Source organism: Gorilla gorilla, chromosome 4, assembly GCF_029281585.2.
Source record: "Gorilla gorilla gorilla isolate KB3781 chromosome 4, NHGRI_mGorGor1-v2.1_pri, whole genome shotgun sequence".
In the NCBI taxonomy this organism is placed as follows: Eukaryota; Metazoa; Chordata; class Mammalia; order Primates; family Hominidae; genus Gorilla; species Gorilla gorilla.
In genome coordinates, this window is record NC_073228.2 from 145,844,887 (window position 1) to 145,860,745 (window position 15,859).

The following is a 15,859-nucleotide window of genomic DNA, read 5'->3' on the forward strand; positions in this document are numbered from 1 at the left end:
GATTCGAGCCTGGTTTGTGTGTGTGTGTGTGTGCAAGAGGAGGGAGACTTGAGGGGTGCCGGGTCGCCCCCAGGAATACAACCCCCTGGACCTTGGGGCTGGGGCCGGGGGGGTTTAGTGCAGGGGTTGAGCTGGGGGCAGGCAAAGCAGAATCGCTTCCTCAGTCTCCTAGGGTTGGGCCTGGCTCTGCCTTCAGTTTCTTTCTTTGTTTAGATGCCATTTATTTACCCAAGTATTAAAACTTTTGTTGTTTAAAGTACAATTGGGCTTTTTAATGTCCTTTTTTAAAGATCAAACTTTGCAGCATTATATAATAGAGAAAAAGGCAGGCCCCTGGTTTCCCCAACTCCCCACACAAAGATAACCATTGCTTAGTTTAAGAGTACGTTCTGAATTGCTTTCTTTGAATATGCTTACACTGTTATTTTACATAAGTGGGAACACATACACATGAGGCTTATATATATCAAGGCTCGGATATTTGACCTGCATTATTTCACTTAATCCTTATTAAGCTCCAGTGAGGTAGGTTTGCCGTTACTTTTTAACAGGTGGAGAAACTGACGCTTGGAGAGAAAAATTAACTTGGCCAGAGGCACAAGTGGTTTCCCTTGTGCCTTCAATTCGGAGGCATCTGTCCAAATCCAAAATCCATGCTTTTTACCGCTAGCGGGCACTGCCTCCCAGCTGGTATGACTGGATTTGGGACGCTTCCATATCAGAAAAAGAGATCCATCTTATTCTTTCCAGTCAACATTAGAGTGTTCCAGACTTCTAGGGACACTTGGGAACTTTCCATGCGGAGGCTGGAGGAAGGACTTGAGTGCTGGTCATCAGTAACATCTTCCATTACATAGGGTTTTGCCAGAGCTTTGTGCCCATTATTTCGTAGAATCCCGCCCAGTCGTCAGATATGATTACCGCCATTTTATTGATGTGGAAACTGGGGATCAAAGGCGTACAGAGACTTGTGATATATGACCTCATAGTCTGACATCCCGGACTTTGGTCAGTGCTAGGGAGCAGTGGTTAGACCTTCTGAATCAGCCTAGTTTTCTTCCAGCAGCAAAAGGCCAAAGGAATCCTGGCTTTATGCCCACGGGACAGGGCCTTCCTCAGTCAGCCGGGTGGCCACGTTCTGCAATTCTGCTGAATCTGCTCACTGTGGACAGCCCCAGGCGCTCACCCAGCCCTTGGGCCCAGCTGCAGCTCCAGACCAGCTTGCTAGAGGTAGGCTTCATCTGGTGAGGCCCTGATGAGACCAGATGGTGGAGCTGATACCTTTACAGTGTGGGGGACTTGCTCTTTGCCTCAGTGTTATTTTGTTTTGTTTTGTTTTGTTTTCCAAATCCTGAGAGGCTGTGAATGGCTTGGTGTTGGTGTAGTTTTTGTTTATTTTTAAATTCAGTCAGAAATCTTTTTTTTTTTTTTTGAGATGGAGTCTCGCTCTGTTGCCCAGGCTGGAGTACAGTGGTGTGATCTCTGCTCACTGCAACCTCCGCCTCCCGGGTTCAAGCAATTCTCCTGCTTCAGCCTCCCGCGTAGCTGGGATTACAGATGCCTACCACCATGCCCAGCTAATTTTTGTACTTTTAATAGAGATGGGGTTTCACCATGCTGGCCAGGCTAGTCGCAAACTCCTGACCTCAGGTGATCCGCCCGCCTTGGCCTCCTAAGGTGCTGGGATTACAGGCATGAGCCACTGCCCCCAGCCAGAAATGTTGTCTCAGCTTGAGGACTGCAGATGTTTCACAATGAAGCTCCAACTCCAATCTCCGATCACGTCTGATAACATGGGCCAGGTCTGCAGCATCTGCATCCAGACCTTTCCAGAAGGAGAGTGACTTCTGGTGACTAAGCCCATTTCCCCTGAGTTACCCCTTCTGCAGGGAACCAGTGCAGGGTCTCTGTGAAGCCTGGAGGCTCTTGGATCAGCGTGGGGACTAATCGGAAAGACCTGCATTTCAATTCTGGTCTGGCTAATTTCTGGTTCTTTAGTGAGTAATTCAAGCAAATGACTCAACTTCTCCAGGTCTCAGTTTTCTTACCTGAAACATAAGAATTGAGTGGAAATTAAGTAATACTGCCCTCGTGTGGCTGTTGTGACTATTAAATAAAATACTAGCATAGCATGGCATTCACAGCCAGCTGTTATTACTTACCCCTTATTTCCTCCTAACCCTCCTTACAGCCCACTCTCTAACCATACTGAAATGCTCTCTAGCCCTAACCTCCTGTCTCCCTGTACTCCTCCTACTCCACATCTGTGTTTAAACTGTTACCCACACCTATCCTCCCATCCTCTTGTCTTGGAACTAAAGTTGCCAAATTAAAAGAATTGTGAGTTTATCCATACAATGGAACACTCTGCAACTCTTGTATGGTCAGATATTTTTATACCTTCTAATGCACCCTTGCTTTGGGCAAACAACCTGACCAGATGTTACCTCCCAAATTCTGCTCAATTCATAGAGTTTGTGTGGTGCTGGCCCTACCCTTTGACTTAGGAGCGAACCAATTAGAGACTCCATGGCTCTGGCCATGATTAGTTCAAGGCCAGGCAGGCATGGAAGACACTAACCCAGCAGCCATTCAGAGACTCCTTCTCCCTTGCTGCTTCCCACTGGAGAAACTGGAAAGTCAACGACTCTCACAGCTTCTCCCACAGCTACAGGGTGGCCAAGTAACTTCATTCTGCCCAATGAGGGAGGAGGATGGCTTCTGGTTAGATATTTTACTTCCTGAGAAAAGTGCTGTGCTTGAGAAACAAACTGGCGGTTTCTGGTTCCTTCCCTTTCCTTCCTGCCTTGAAGGCAGTTGTGATGACTGAAGCTGGGGAGGCCACGTTGTAACTGTGAGGCACCAAGCATAAGGATAGAGTGGAGGAGGGAAAACACTTATGTCCTTGATATCTGACTAGTGCTGGGATCTCCTACTTCTGGACTTCTTCTAAGTAAATGGTAAATGTCCTTATGGCTTAAACTTTAAATCATTGTTAGGAGAATTTCCTGTGACTTGAAATTGAAAACATGACTCACTGCTAGAGCAGGTGATTCAGATCTTCCTTAGGGTTTATGCCGCTACTGGGGGAAAATAAACTTCTCCTGAGATCTTGAGCCGTAAAACAGAGGAAAGCTTAGAGCTACAGAAAGGTACAACAAATAGAAGAGAGACACAGAACTCTGATGACATCATTTGAGCCCCCTAGAATAGCATGTCTGAAGCCAAATATACCCTTTTGGGTTTCGTGGTTGAGTGAGTGAATAAGTGAATACATAACTAAATATTATTTTCCCCTGAAGCTAGTTAGAGGAAATTCTGGAAGGATATTTTATTAGTTATCTATTGCTGTGTAACAGATTACCCCAAAACTTAGTGGCTTAAAACAACAATAATGACTTATTTCTCACAGTTTCTGTGGGCTAGAAATTCAGACAGGATACAGTGGCGATGATATCTTGCCCCTCAACTGAAAGACTCAAATTCTGGGGCTGGAATCATATGAAAGCTCATTGACTCACACGTCTTGACAACAGGTGCTCACTGTCAGTGGAACACTCACACATGGCTCTCCTTGTTGCCTGGGCTTCCTCACAACATAGTGGTGGGTTCCCAGGGCAAGCGTATCAAGAGACAAAGATGGGCTAAGGCTGTATCCCTCTTCTGACCTAGTCTCAGAAGTCATATAGCATCACTTCTGCTGAGCTCTGTGGGTTGGAGAAATCACAAGCCCCTATCCAGATTTAAAAAGAGAAAACATAGACCCCCATCTCTCTGTGTAAGAAGTTCAGTAATATTATAAGAAGAGCATGTTGGACGGGATACATGTACAAGTATGGCCATGTTTAAAAAATACAATCTGCCACAGACACACACACACTTGTTATTAAGATTTGATCTGGCCAGGAGTGGTGGGTCACACCTGTAATCCCAACACTTTGGGAGGCAGAGGCGGGCAGATCACTTGAACCCAGGAGTTTGAGACCAGCCTGGCCAACATGGTAAAACCCTGTCTCCACTAAAAATACAAAAATCACCCGGGCATGGTGGCACGTGACTGTAATCCTAGCTACTCAGGAGGCTGACGTGCGAGAATCGCTTGAACCTGGGAGGTGAAGGTTGCAGTAAGCTGAGATCGCACCACTGCACTGCAGCCTGGGTGACAGAGCAAGACTCTGTCTCAAACAAACAAACCCCCCCTGCCCCATTTGGCAGAAAAAAAAATTAATAAAAAGATTTTATCAAAGTAATTGACCATCTACTCTGTGCTTGGCACTGTCCTAAAAGTTTTTAAAGCATCATCTCATTGACTCATCATACTTTTTCAAAGTGGGTGCTGTGGGGTAGGATACATTCTGCCTAATATTTGTATGAAACGAATGATTTTGTCTTGAAGGAAAAACAACAACAAAACCTTGAAAACTTAATGAATCTTATGCTTCCATCCAAGCCAAGTAAAGTGCCACCTGCCCTGCAGTCTTCTTTTTCATTCATTTATAAAATATTTATTGAGCCTTTACTATGTGCCCAGCACTATTTTAGGTTCTGGGGACACAACAATGAACAAAGAGCAAAGTCCATACCCTTGTGGACCTCCAGGCTCTAGGAATTACATTTTTATGAATTTTAGTAACTCGGTGTGACAGCCAGCCTCCAAGATGGCTGCTAGTGATTCACACTCTTATGTAGTCCCATTCCACAGTGGATGGGGTGACCTGTGTAACCCAACAGGATAGTGCAGAAATGATGGGTGTGTCTTCTAGGGTTAGGTCATAAAAGCCATTGCAGCTTCTTCTTTGCTTTCTCTCTGGGATCACTTTCTCAGTGATGTCAGCTGCCATTTGGGGGACACACTGGAGCAGCCTTATGGAAAAGCCCAGGTGGCGAGGAAACAAGACTTCTCCCAACAGCCATGGGAGCCATCTTGGAAGCAGATCCTCCAGTCCCAGTCAAGACTGCAAATGACTGCAACCCTGGCCAGTAGCCTCACTGAAATCTCATGAGAGACCCTTAACCACAACCACTCAACTAAGTCATTCTTGAATTCTTGACCCACAGAAGCTGTGAGATAATAAACACTTGCGGTTTTAAGCTGCTAAATTGAGAGTGATTTGTTATGCAGCAATATATCTAATATGCTCAGAAAAAAAGCCACAAATGGGGAGGGTGGCAAACAAGAGATTCAACCTTTGTAGCCAGTCCCTTGTGTCTGGAGTTGCAATGTCTGACCCATCAGAGACTCCCCACTCCCCACCCCTATACTCCAACATCCTGCCCCCTTCCACATGTTTGTGGAATCCCCTGCCAAGGCTTTTGCTGAGCCTTTCTTTCTGCTGCTTGCTGTTTTCCACCTTTTCATTTTCTGAGGCCCTGTCTTACCTCCTATAATGATAGCCATATGTCACTACTCCCTGCATTTCCCATACTCCCTGTAGCTCAGTGGTACCTTGCACATAAAAGCCAAAGCCCCAAGTGGCTCAGAACACTGGCTCCGAAGCCCATTGGATTCAGATTCTGGATCAATCACTAATTAGCTGGGACACTTTTCTTAACCTTCCTGTAGTTCAGCTCCCTCAATTGTAAAATGGGGATAATCATAATGGCCACTCATAGGATAGCTGTGAGGATGAAATGAATTGACACGTGTAGAGCATTTGGAACTGCACCTGACACATGGTGGGTGGTCAATAAATACCAGTTATTAAACCATATGATTTTGTGACTTTTCTGGGTCAAAAACTATAAAATATCAGCAATTTCATACTGTTTAACCTAATATTATTATTATTCTCTCATCAGAGATATTCAGAGAAACAATCCAGCAACTGAAAATTAACATTTTAATTAGTGTCTCTAGAAGAAAATCAAAGATGATCCAAATCAGAACTCAGAGCACCTCTTAAAATTCTCCTTCATTAATTTTACTGCTAACCAGGAAAACTTTCTCCACCACTTTTTTTTTTGAGACAGAGTCTCGCTCTGTCGCCCAGGCTGGAGTGCAGTGGCACTATCTCAGCTCACTACAACCTCCACCTCCCAGGTTCAAGCGATTCTCCTGCCTCAGCCTCCCAAGTAGCTGGGACTACAGGCACATGCCACCACACCCAGCTAATTTTTGTATTTTTAGTAGAGACGGGGTTTTGCCATGTTGGCCAGGCTGGTCTTGAACTCCTGACCTCAAGTGATCTGCCTGCCTCAGCCTCCCAAAGTGCTGGGATTACAGACATGAGCCACTGCGCCCAGCCAACCACTAATTCTTTTTTTTTTTTTTTGAGACAGAGTCTCGCTCTGTCGCCCAGGCCGGAGTGCAGTGGCGCCATCTTGGCTCACTGCAAGCTCTGCCTCCCGGGTTCACGCCATTCTCCTGCCTCAGCCTCCCGAGTAGCTGGGACTACAGGTGCCCGCCACCAGGCCTGGCTAATTTTTTGTATTTTTAGTAGAGACGGGGTTTCACCGTGTTAGCCAGGATGGTCTCGATCTCCTGACCTCGTGATCTACCCGCCTCGGCCTCCCAAAGTGCTGGGATACTAATTCTTAATTCTAACTAAAAAATCTCTTTGCCCCAACAGCACACCCACATGACCAGCCAAAGTGGGATTCTACCTTGCTTTCCTTTCAATTTAGCTCTGTTCTTCTCTCCCTTGTAGTAAACTTCTCTCAGTCCTTTTGGCTTCTCAGTTGTTTCTCCCTTCTTCTCTCTCATCTCAAAAGCCCAGATTTGAAACCACCAAAAACTGGCTTCTTAGAGGGCAGAAGAGAGGGGGAGAAGCCTAGAAGGCAAAGGAATAATTTCTTTTTTCTTTTTCTTTCTTTCTTTCTTTTTTTTTTTTTTTTTGAGACAGAGTCTCGCTCTGTTGCTAGGCTGGAGTGCAGTGGCGTGATCTTGGCTCATTGCAGCCTCCGCCTCCCAGGTTCAAGCGATTCTCCTGCCTCAGCCTCCCAAGTAGCTGGGACTACAGGTGTGTGCCACCATGCCCAGCTAATTTTTGTATTTTTAGTAGAGATTGTGTTTCACCATGTTGGCCAATATGGTCTCGATCTCTTGACCTCATGATCTGCCTGCCTCGGCCTTCCAAAGTGCTGGGATTACAGGCATGAGCCACCATGCCTGGCCTTTCTTTTTCTTTTTAATTTGGTAAAACCCACACACACACAGACACACACACACACACACACACACACACACACACCATTAAGCTTACCATCTTAACCATTTCTAAGTCTATAGTTTGGTAGTATTAAATATATTCACATTGTTGTGTGACCAATCTCCAGAACTTTTTCATTTTGAAAAACTGAAACTTTATAGCCATTTTTTACTTTTATAAACAAATTTTATAAACAATTTTTTGACTTAACATAATGTCCTCAAGTTTCATCCATGTTGTAGCATGTGACAAGATTTCCTTCTTTTTCAAGGCTGAATAATATTCCATTGTATGCATATACCACATTTTCCCCTACTATCTGCCATCCATTTACTTAATTGATTTCAGTACACATGTATAGCAGTACCAGGATTGTAACCCTCACTCCCGTGTGAAACAACTTTATCAAATAGAGCACAGTGCTTATGTACAGCTTCTTTTGCCTTTCATCTGACAGGTTCCACTAATTTCCAAAGTTACTTGTCAGCATCTTTCCCCCTCTATAACTTACAGTGAGGTTGTTTAATACATTTTAATGCAGTTATATTGTTTTGTCACATTCTACATTCTGTCCTGGGATCCTTCTCCTAAATGATTTTTTAAAAATTTGTATACTCTCTGTGCTGTAAAATTCTATGGGTTTTGACACATGCATAGTGTCAAAAATCCCCTAAAATATAGGGGATTTTTTTTGGACAGTGAAACTATTCTATATGACACTATGATTTAGGACCTATTTAACTCTCTGAACCCCTTGGCAATCATTAAACTTTTTATTTATTTATTTATTTATTTTTGAGACAGGGTCTTGCTCTCTTGCCCAGGCTGGACTGCAGTGGTGTGATCACAGCTCACTGCAGCCTCCACTGCCCAGGCTTAAGCAATCCTCCCACCTCAGACTCCTGAGTAACTGGGACTACAGGCATAAGCCAACATGCCTAGCTGATTTTTAAATTTTTATGTAGAGATGGGGTCTCACTATGTTGCTCAGGTTAGTCTCAAACTCCTGGGCTCAAGCAATCCTGCTGCCCTGGGCTCTCAAAATGCTGGGCTTACAGTCACACACCACCATACCCAGCTTTTTTTTTTTGTTTTTTCTGTAGAGATGGAGTTTTGCCATGTTGCCCAGGCTGGTCTTGAACTCCTGAGTTCAAGTGATCCACCGGCCTCAGCCTCCCAAAGTGCTGGGATTACAGGCATGAGCCACCGCAACTGGCCTCACTGAGCTTTTTATCATCACGGTAGTTATGCCTCTTCCTACCACATTTTGATTATCCATTCATCTGTTGATGGATGTTTGAGTTGATTCCACCTCTTGTCTATGGCAGATTCCTTTTAAAGGGAGAAATGAGAACAAATTTAGTAATTTTAGACTCCATCACAAGAAAAAAACTATATAATAAATTGTGGCTCCAACATTAAATGAGAAAGCGGGTCATAGCTTGAAGAGTCTCACAGGGCAGAGCAGGGTACATGCAAGTCGGGGTTCAGAAATGGACTCCACGGCCACACTATCTGGCTTCGAATCCCAGCTCTACCACTTTTGGGCTGTGTAACTTCTGTGTAAGTTATGACATGTCTTTGTTCCCTAATGGCTTCACCCATAAAATAGGAAAAATAATATCTACCTTACAGTATGTACTATTATTATCAAGAGCAGTTGCCTCACGAAGGGTAAATGATGTAATACATCTAAGGCAAATAATAGCTGCCACATTGTATGTAGTATTATTCTCAAGAATAATAATCTTGCCTGTAATCCCAGCACTTTGGGAGGCCGAGGCAGGCAGATCATGAGGGCAGGAGATTGAGACCATCCTGGCTAACATGGTGAAACCTCATCTCTACTAAAAATACAAAAAATAAGTCAGGCGTGGTGATGGGCGCCTGTGGTCCCAGCTACTCGGGAGGCTGAGGCAGGAGAATGGTGTGAACCCGGGAAATAGAGCTTGCAGTGAGCCGAGATTGCGCCACTGCACTCCAGACTGGGCGACAGAGCGAGACTCCATCTCAAAAAAAAAAAAAAAAGAAGAAGAAGAACCTCAGGGAGGAGCAAATGATTTAACATATATAAAGCCCTTAGAACAGTGCCCGGCACAGAGTTAGCCCTCACTAAGGGACCATTACCATTATTACTAGGGTTTTGAGATGGGCTCAAAAGAGCCAGGATTTGATCATTTAAGAGGAGGAGGAAGGCATTACAGGCAGGCACAAACAAAGGCACAGTGGCACAGAGGCTGAGGGAGTAGATTTAACAAATAAAAGTACAGGACATCAGTGAAATCTGAATTATTTATAATTGCCTGTGCATATGTACACTGAGATAGAAAAATATTGCTTGCACTGACTTATACTTTTAGTAAATTACTTTTAGTAACATATTCATTGCTTATCTGAAATAAATTGTAAATATCTAAATTACATACCTCTTTAATTATATTTCCCTGGAGATTTGGTGCTCCCTAATAGTTCTTCATTTTGCAGAATTTATGTATAAAATTCCTTACTATTAGTCTGTGTTCCATTTACATTTTATCATGACTTCTGCAGTGGTTGCATCCAATTTATTTTGTTCTTTTGGCCACTGAACATTCATTAATGAGAAATCATGCTTGACATTAGCTTTACAAGCCAGTGTATTGAACATACATAGGCATAAAGTTACCAACTCTGAGAATTACTCTTCAAATTTGATTGGCTGAAGCACATGTGTCATCTTTCATGCATAACTTGCTTTTCCATTCTTCAGGATCACATTGCATCTTTTGATCAATGACTCTTTAAAATGTTGTCCACTGACAAGAAGGAGCACTGTCATCAGTTTTTATTCCTTCTTTTCATTACACTACATGTAGATTACAATAGAACTTTTGATGGATGTATGCAAACAGGTACAATGTTTATCCAAAGTTGAAGCAAAGCCTGAATGATCCTATGAAAGATATTGGCTGTCCTGCCCATGTTCTCATAATGCTGCTTAAATAGCATTGGATGTTTTCTATTGAGACTGAAGTAATTATCATGAAATTTTTCACGTAATGTAATCATTTAGGTTTTGCTTCAACTTTGAATAATCACTGTACCTGTATGCATAACATATAATGTAATGAAAAGAAGGAATAAAAACTCATGTAATAAATTAAAAAAACACATGTAATATAATGTAGTATAGATTTTATTCTTTCTTTTTCATCAGACCACACATGGTGATTCCACTTGTACCCACACTGGAAAAGTATTTAGTAACATCCATGTAAAAAATTGAATTTTTCAAGGGATGAAATCCATCTTGAAAGATGGTCATAACAAGTGTTGTAATAATTGTCCACTCTCTGAGCTAAAATTTATTTTCCTGTTCATATGTAATGTCCCTTTTAACAATAGTTTTGATAATTCAAGGGATGCATTTTTCATCAATTCTCCTTCAACACATTCAACAAATACATTTAGCAATGGAGTAGTACTTCCATAACACTATTTGCTCTTTCAATTTGCAGAATCCTATAGCAGAATTGACATTGAAAACTACAAATGAGAAATAACTAGGCACCATTCAATGGATTATTTTAAAAGTCAAGAATTTGGGGGGCCTTTTCTTCATAATTAAAGTATAATTTCAGTGCTTGAAATAAATGGAAGATTCTCTCAACTATGTTTGTTAAAGAGATCCAATGGATTTTTGAATGCAAGAGAAATGAATAATTCTGAATGCCAAAATCATAAAAATCCTTAAAATGTTCAGTTAGAACCCTATAAATACTAAAGTAAGAGAACAATTTCATAATAATTACTTCAGTTTCAATAGAAGAGATCCATCCAATGCTATTTACGCAGCATTATGAGAACACGAGCAGGACTGCCAATACCTTCCATAGGATCATTGAGGCTTTGCTTCAACTCAAATAAATAGTGTACTTGTATGCATACATCCAACAAAAGTTCTATTTGTATTATCTCCAACAAAAGCAGTAAAAATGTTTTCATTAACTGCCAACTCAAGAGGCTCTGCAAATATTTGCTATTGTTTCTGAAGTCTCACCTGGAAGGGATTCTACCTGCAATTGCCTTGTTGCAAGTGTTTTTATGAGAAAACTAGTGCGCGCAGGAAAAGTTGTACCTGTATTGTGATACTTGTATTGTGGCTATGCCACAAAAAGATGAGGCATTTAGATATTTGATAATCTCTGTAATAATAAATGAAGCTATTATATTTTTTATTAGGGCAGTCGATTTTATCCTAGCATTTGAAATTTTGCTTGCAATTTTGGAACCAGAAAATACTTTGTCAGTAGTATGTTCAAAGAGTTATTTGAGCAGAAAGACTGATAATGATATAGTGTGGAAGGCCATTACAACTTCTATTACAACTATTTTTGTCTTAATCTGAGTTTCTCTTAATCAAAAAACTTTGTTGCTGTATCACTTTTCTTAGTACTGGTTGAGAAAATCTTACATCTCTTTTATGTTTAGCCATTCATATATGCTAGTTTCCATCTAACTTTCTATCATTTTTATACTAAATGAACAATTACTGCACAAAGAGCTTCAAAAGGACTTTTCCTTGTTTAATAAATGTCCACTGGTCAGAAATTTCATCACAAAATTTACATTTGCTTTTTGACAATCAGTGGTTCAAATATACGCAAATAAAAAACAGATCATATAAACTACTGCAAAAATGGAAGACTGACTTTGCTAAGCTCACAGCCGCTTCAGTACATCTGTCACTCATAAGTCCAAACTCATAACAAACCATAAACAAGGTCCAACTGTTAAAAGAGTTGCGTTACATTGAACCTGACATCTGATGCCAAAAAAAAAAAAAAGTGAACTTCCGGTTTGCTTGCAAGAGAGATCCGTACCTCTATGGGAAAGTCTCCCAACCCCCAGGGCTGATTTAGTGTAAGGTTTAGGGAAGCGGGCCATGCAGGGTCTGGTGGCGCTTCTGAAGCCTAAGTATTTAGGAATCTAAGGCCTTTCAGCTGTGTTAGCAAATCATATGCGGAGGCTGCCTTTCGCCTCCGACTTCCGGGAGCGCCGGCGCGAGAGCGAGACACTTGCTCATTGGCTGCTGTCGAGCAGCGGAGGGGACCGAGGGGCCGGCCCTGATGCGCTGCCTTTCGGGCTGTCGTGGATCCGCCTACTTTTAGGAGTGCAGTTACTGCAGCGATGCTGTCGCCGACTGGCCGGTTTTCAGAACGTGTGTATGATTGGAAGTTATCTCTAATTAACGGTGGCTCCTGTTCATGACTTTGGACTTCTGCAAAGAACAGTGTTTTCCTTTCCCGAATAAGAAAATAAGTACCCTTAATTCTCAGTCTTCCCTTCTGTTCTTCCCTTAGCCGAACCTGCATGAAACCAAGAAGGTATTGTCCAAATCTTTATGGAGATACGCTTTTCAGCTAGTGTTGCCATTTAGGTGATTTAATTTAGGTGCCAGTTACTGTCGAGGAAAAGTAGCTCTGATGATTTTTGAATGTATTGAAAAAAGCTGAACACAGGACATTCAAGGAGTCTTGACAAAGTCAAGTAGACAAAATACAGGATGTGCCCCACATACACAGCCAACTCTATGGGGAAAGTGAGAGGGGAAGGGAGGGAAAGCCCCATATCCGACAGAAAGAAATCTAAGTCCTTTGTCTTTCTGGAAGGGCATCCATGGCATCCCGGCTAGTTAAAGAAAAATATTAGAACAACCTAAATATCCGTCAATCAGGGACTGATTGAATAGTTTTGCACACTTGTAAAATGGAATACAATACAGTTACTAAAAAGGAGCCAGTTCCATGAGCTGATAGGAAGACTACCACAATAGTTAAATAAATTTTTAAAAGCAAGATACAGAACTCTGTGTATAACATGTGTGCTAAAACATGCATGAGGGTCAGGAGGTAAGAATATATGTTCCTGCGCGCATAGACAATTTCTAGAAGGATGCTAAAGAAACAGGTCGCAGTGATCTCCTTGGGGGAAGGGAACTAAAAGGCAGCAAGCGGAGGGAGTCTTCCTTTTTATGGCATATCCTTTGATACTGTTTTCATTTCTTTATTCTCTGTGATGCATTATGTCTATATATACACATATATAATAACAATATATATCATATATCATATATTGTATATAATATATATCATATATAATGTATGATATAATATATGATATAATATATAATATATTATATAATATATATAATATATTATATTATATATATTATATATGATATAATATATATTATATATATTATATATGATATAATATATATTATATATTATATATGATATAATATATAATATATATTATATATGATATAATATATAATATATATTATATAATATATAATATATATTATATATTATATCATATATAATATATAATATATATCATATATCATATATAATATATATTTTATATATTATATATCATATATAATATATATTTTATATATATATATATTTTTTTTTTGAGACAGTCTCTCTCTATCGCCCAGGCTGGAGTGCAGTGGCGCGATCTCGGCTCACTGCAAGTTCCGCCTCCCGGGTTCACGCCATTCTCCTGCTTCAGCCTCCCGAGTAGCTGGAACTACAGGCGCCCGCCACTGCGCCCGGCTAATTTTTTTTTGTATTTTTAGTAGAGACGGGGTTTCACGGTGTTAGCCAGGATGGTCTCGATCTCCTGACCTTGTGATCCGCCCATCTCGGCCTCCCAAAGTGCTGGGATTACAGGCGTGAGCCACCACACCAGGCACATTATGTATATTAAATAATTTTAATTATATGTATTATATATATATATATAGAGAGAGAGAGAGAGAGAGACATTTATTGCAAGGAATTGGCTGATACTATTGTGGGAGTTGGCGAGGGAGTTCTGAAATCCATAGGTCAGGCTGTGAGGAAGGCATGCAGGAACTCTTGGGCATGAACTGAAACTGTTGTCCAATTTCTTCTTCTGGAAACCCTCAACTCCTGTCTTCTAAGGCCTTTCAACTGATTGAATCGGGCCCACCCAGATTATTTTGGACAATCTCTTATTTCTCCTTCCTTCCTTCTTTCTTCTTTTTCCTTTCTTCTTTCTTCTCTTTTTTTGAGACAGAGTCTCACTCTGTCACCCAGGCTGGGGTGCAGTGTTGTGATCTTGGCTCGCTGCAACCTCCGCCTCCTGGGTTCAAGCAGTCCTCCCACCTCAGCCTCCCAAGTAGCTGGGACCACAGGCATGTGCCACCACGCCCAGCTAATTTTTTGTATTTTTTCTAGAGACAGAGTTTCACCATGTTACTCAGGCTGGTGTCGAACTCCTGGACTCCAGCGATCCACCTGCCTTGGCCTCCCAAAGTGCTGGGATTACAGGTGTAAGCCACTACGCTTGGCCTCTATTTCCTGAAGTTAACTGACTATGGACTTTAATCATATCTACAAAATAACCTTCACAGCAACAACTAAATTGCTATTTGACTGACTGAGGACTGTATCCTAAACAAGTTAACATATAAAACTGACCCTCAACCTATATTAGTCATTCTTCACTGCATGACAAATTACTCTAAAATGTAGTGCCTTAAAACAACAACATTATCTTAAAGTTGCTGGAGGTCAGGAATCTAGGTGCAGCTTAGCTGGGTCTTTTTTTGTTTCCTTAAATTTTTTTTTTTTTTTTTTTGTGGAGACAGGATCTCGCTTTGTTGCCCAGGCTGATCTCCTGGTTTCAAGCAATCCTCCTGCCTCAGTCTCTCAGTCTTCTGGCCTCAGCCTCCCGAAGTACTGGGATTACAGGATTGAGCTGCCACACCTGGCCCCTATCTAGGTCTTTTTTTTTTTTTTTTTTTTTTTTTTTTTTTTGAGATGGAGTTTTGCTGTTGTTGCCCAGGCTAGAGTGCAGTGGCACTATCTCAGCTCACCACAACCTCCACCTCCTGGGTTCAAGCGATTCTTCTGCCTCAGCCTCCCAAATAGCTGGGATTACAGGCACGCACCACCACACCTGGCTAATTTTGTCTCCTGGTTTCTACTTTATTTGTTATCCCTAGTGTAAGAAAAAAGCAACCTTGATGTTATTGCACACTTTATAGGCTAGGACACACACAGCATTCTTGACTGTTCTGGAGGGCTGCCTTTAACTGTCTTGCCAGAGCATATTTACTATTTCCCCATAGTATATAATCCTTGGGTGTGGGGAGTAACACATCTACCTGTCTTGTGGCCACGCAAGACCACACTTCTAAGTTACCTTAACAAATAATCCTTTACCGACAAGCTGGATTTGTCAGCCTCCTTTGGTTTCTTGGCTCTGGCATTTGGGGGTCGCTCTGCATATCCAGCCCCTTTGCGGAACACTGGCTCACTCACATGCTTATTGGTAGGATTCAGTTGCTCATGAGCTGTCAGCTGGAGGCTTCCCTTGGTCCTTGCCACGTAGGCCTCTCTGCAGAACATCTCACAACATGGCAGCTTATTTTGTCAGAGTGAGCAAGAGACTTTTAATTATTTTGAAAACAATGAATTTTAAAAAATCGAATGTATGGGCTGGGCATGAACAGGAGGGGCATGGATAGATTTGCAGGTGTGGACAGGATGTTTCTGAGCCTGGTGACCCTTCTGCAGGTGGGTGGACCTCCACGCCTGGCTGATCAGCTGTGTGGGACACTTCCCACGTCTCCAAGTCTCTTCCATATGACGGAGCACAAGGAACAGCCTGGGTGGAAATGGGGGAAGTCC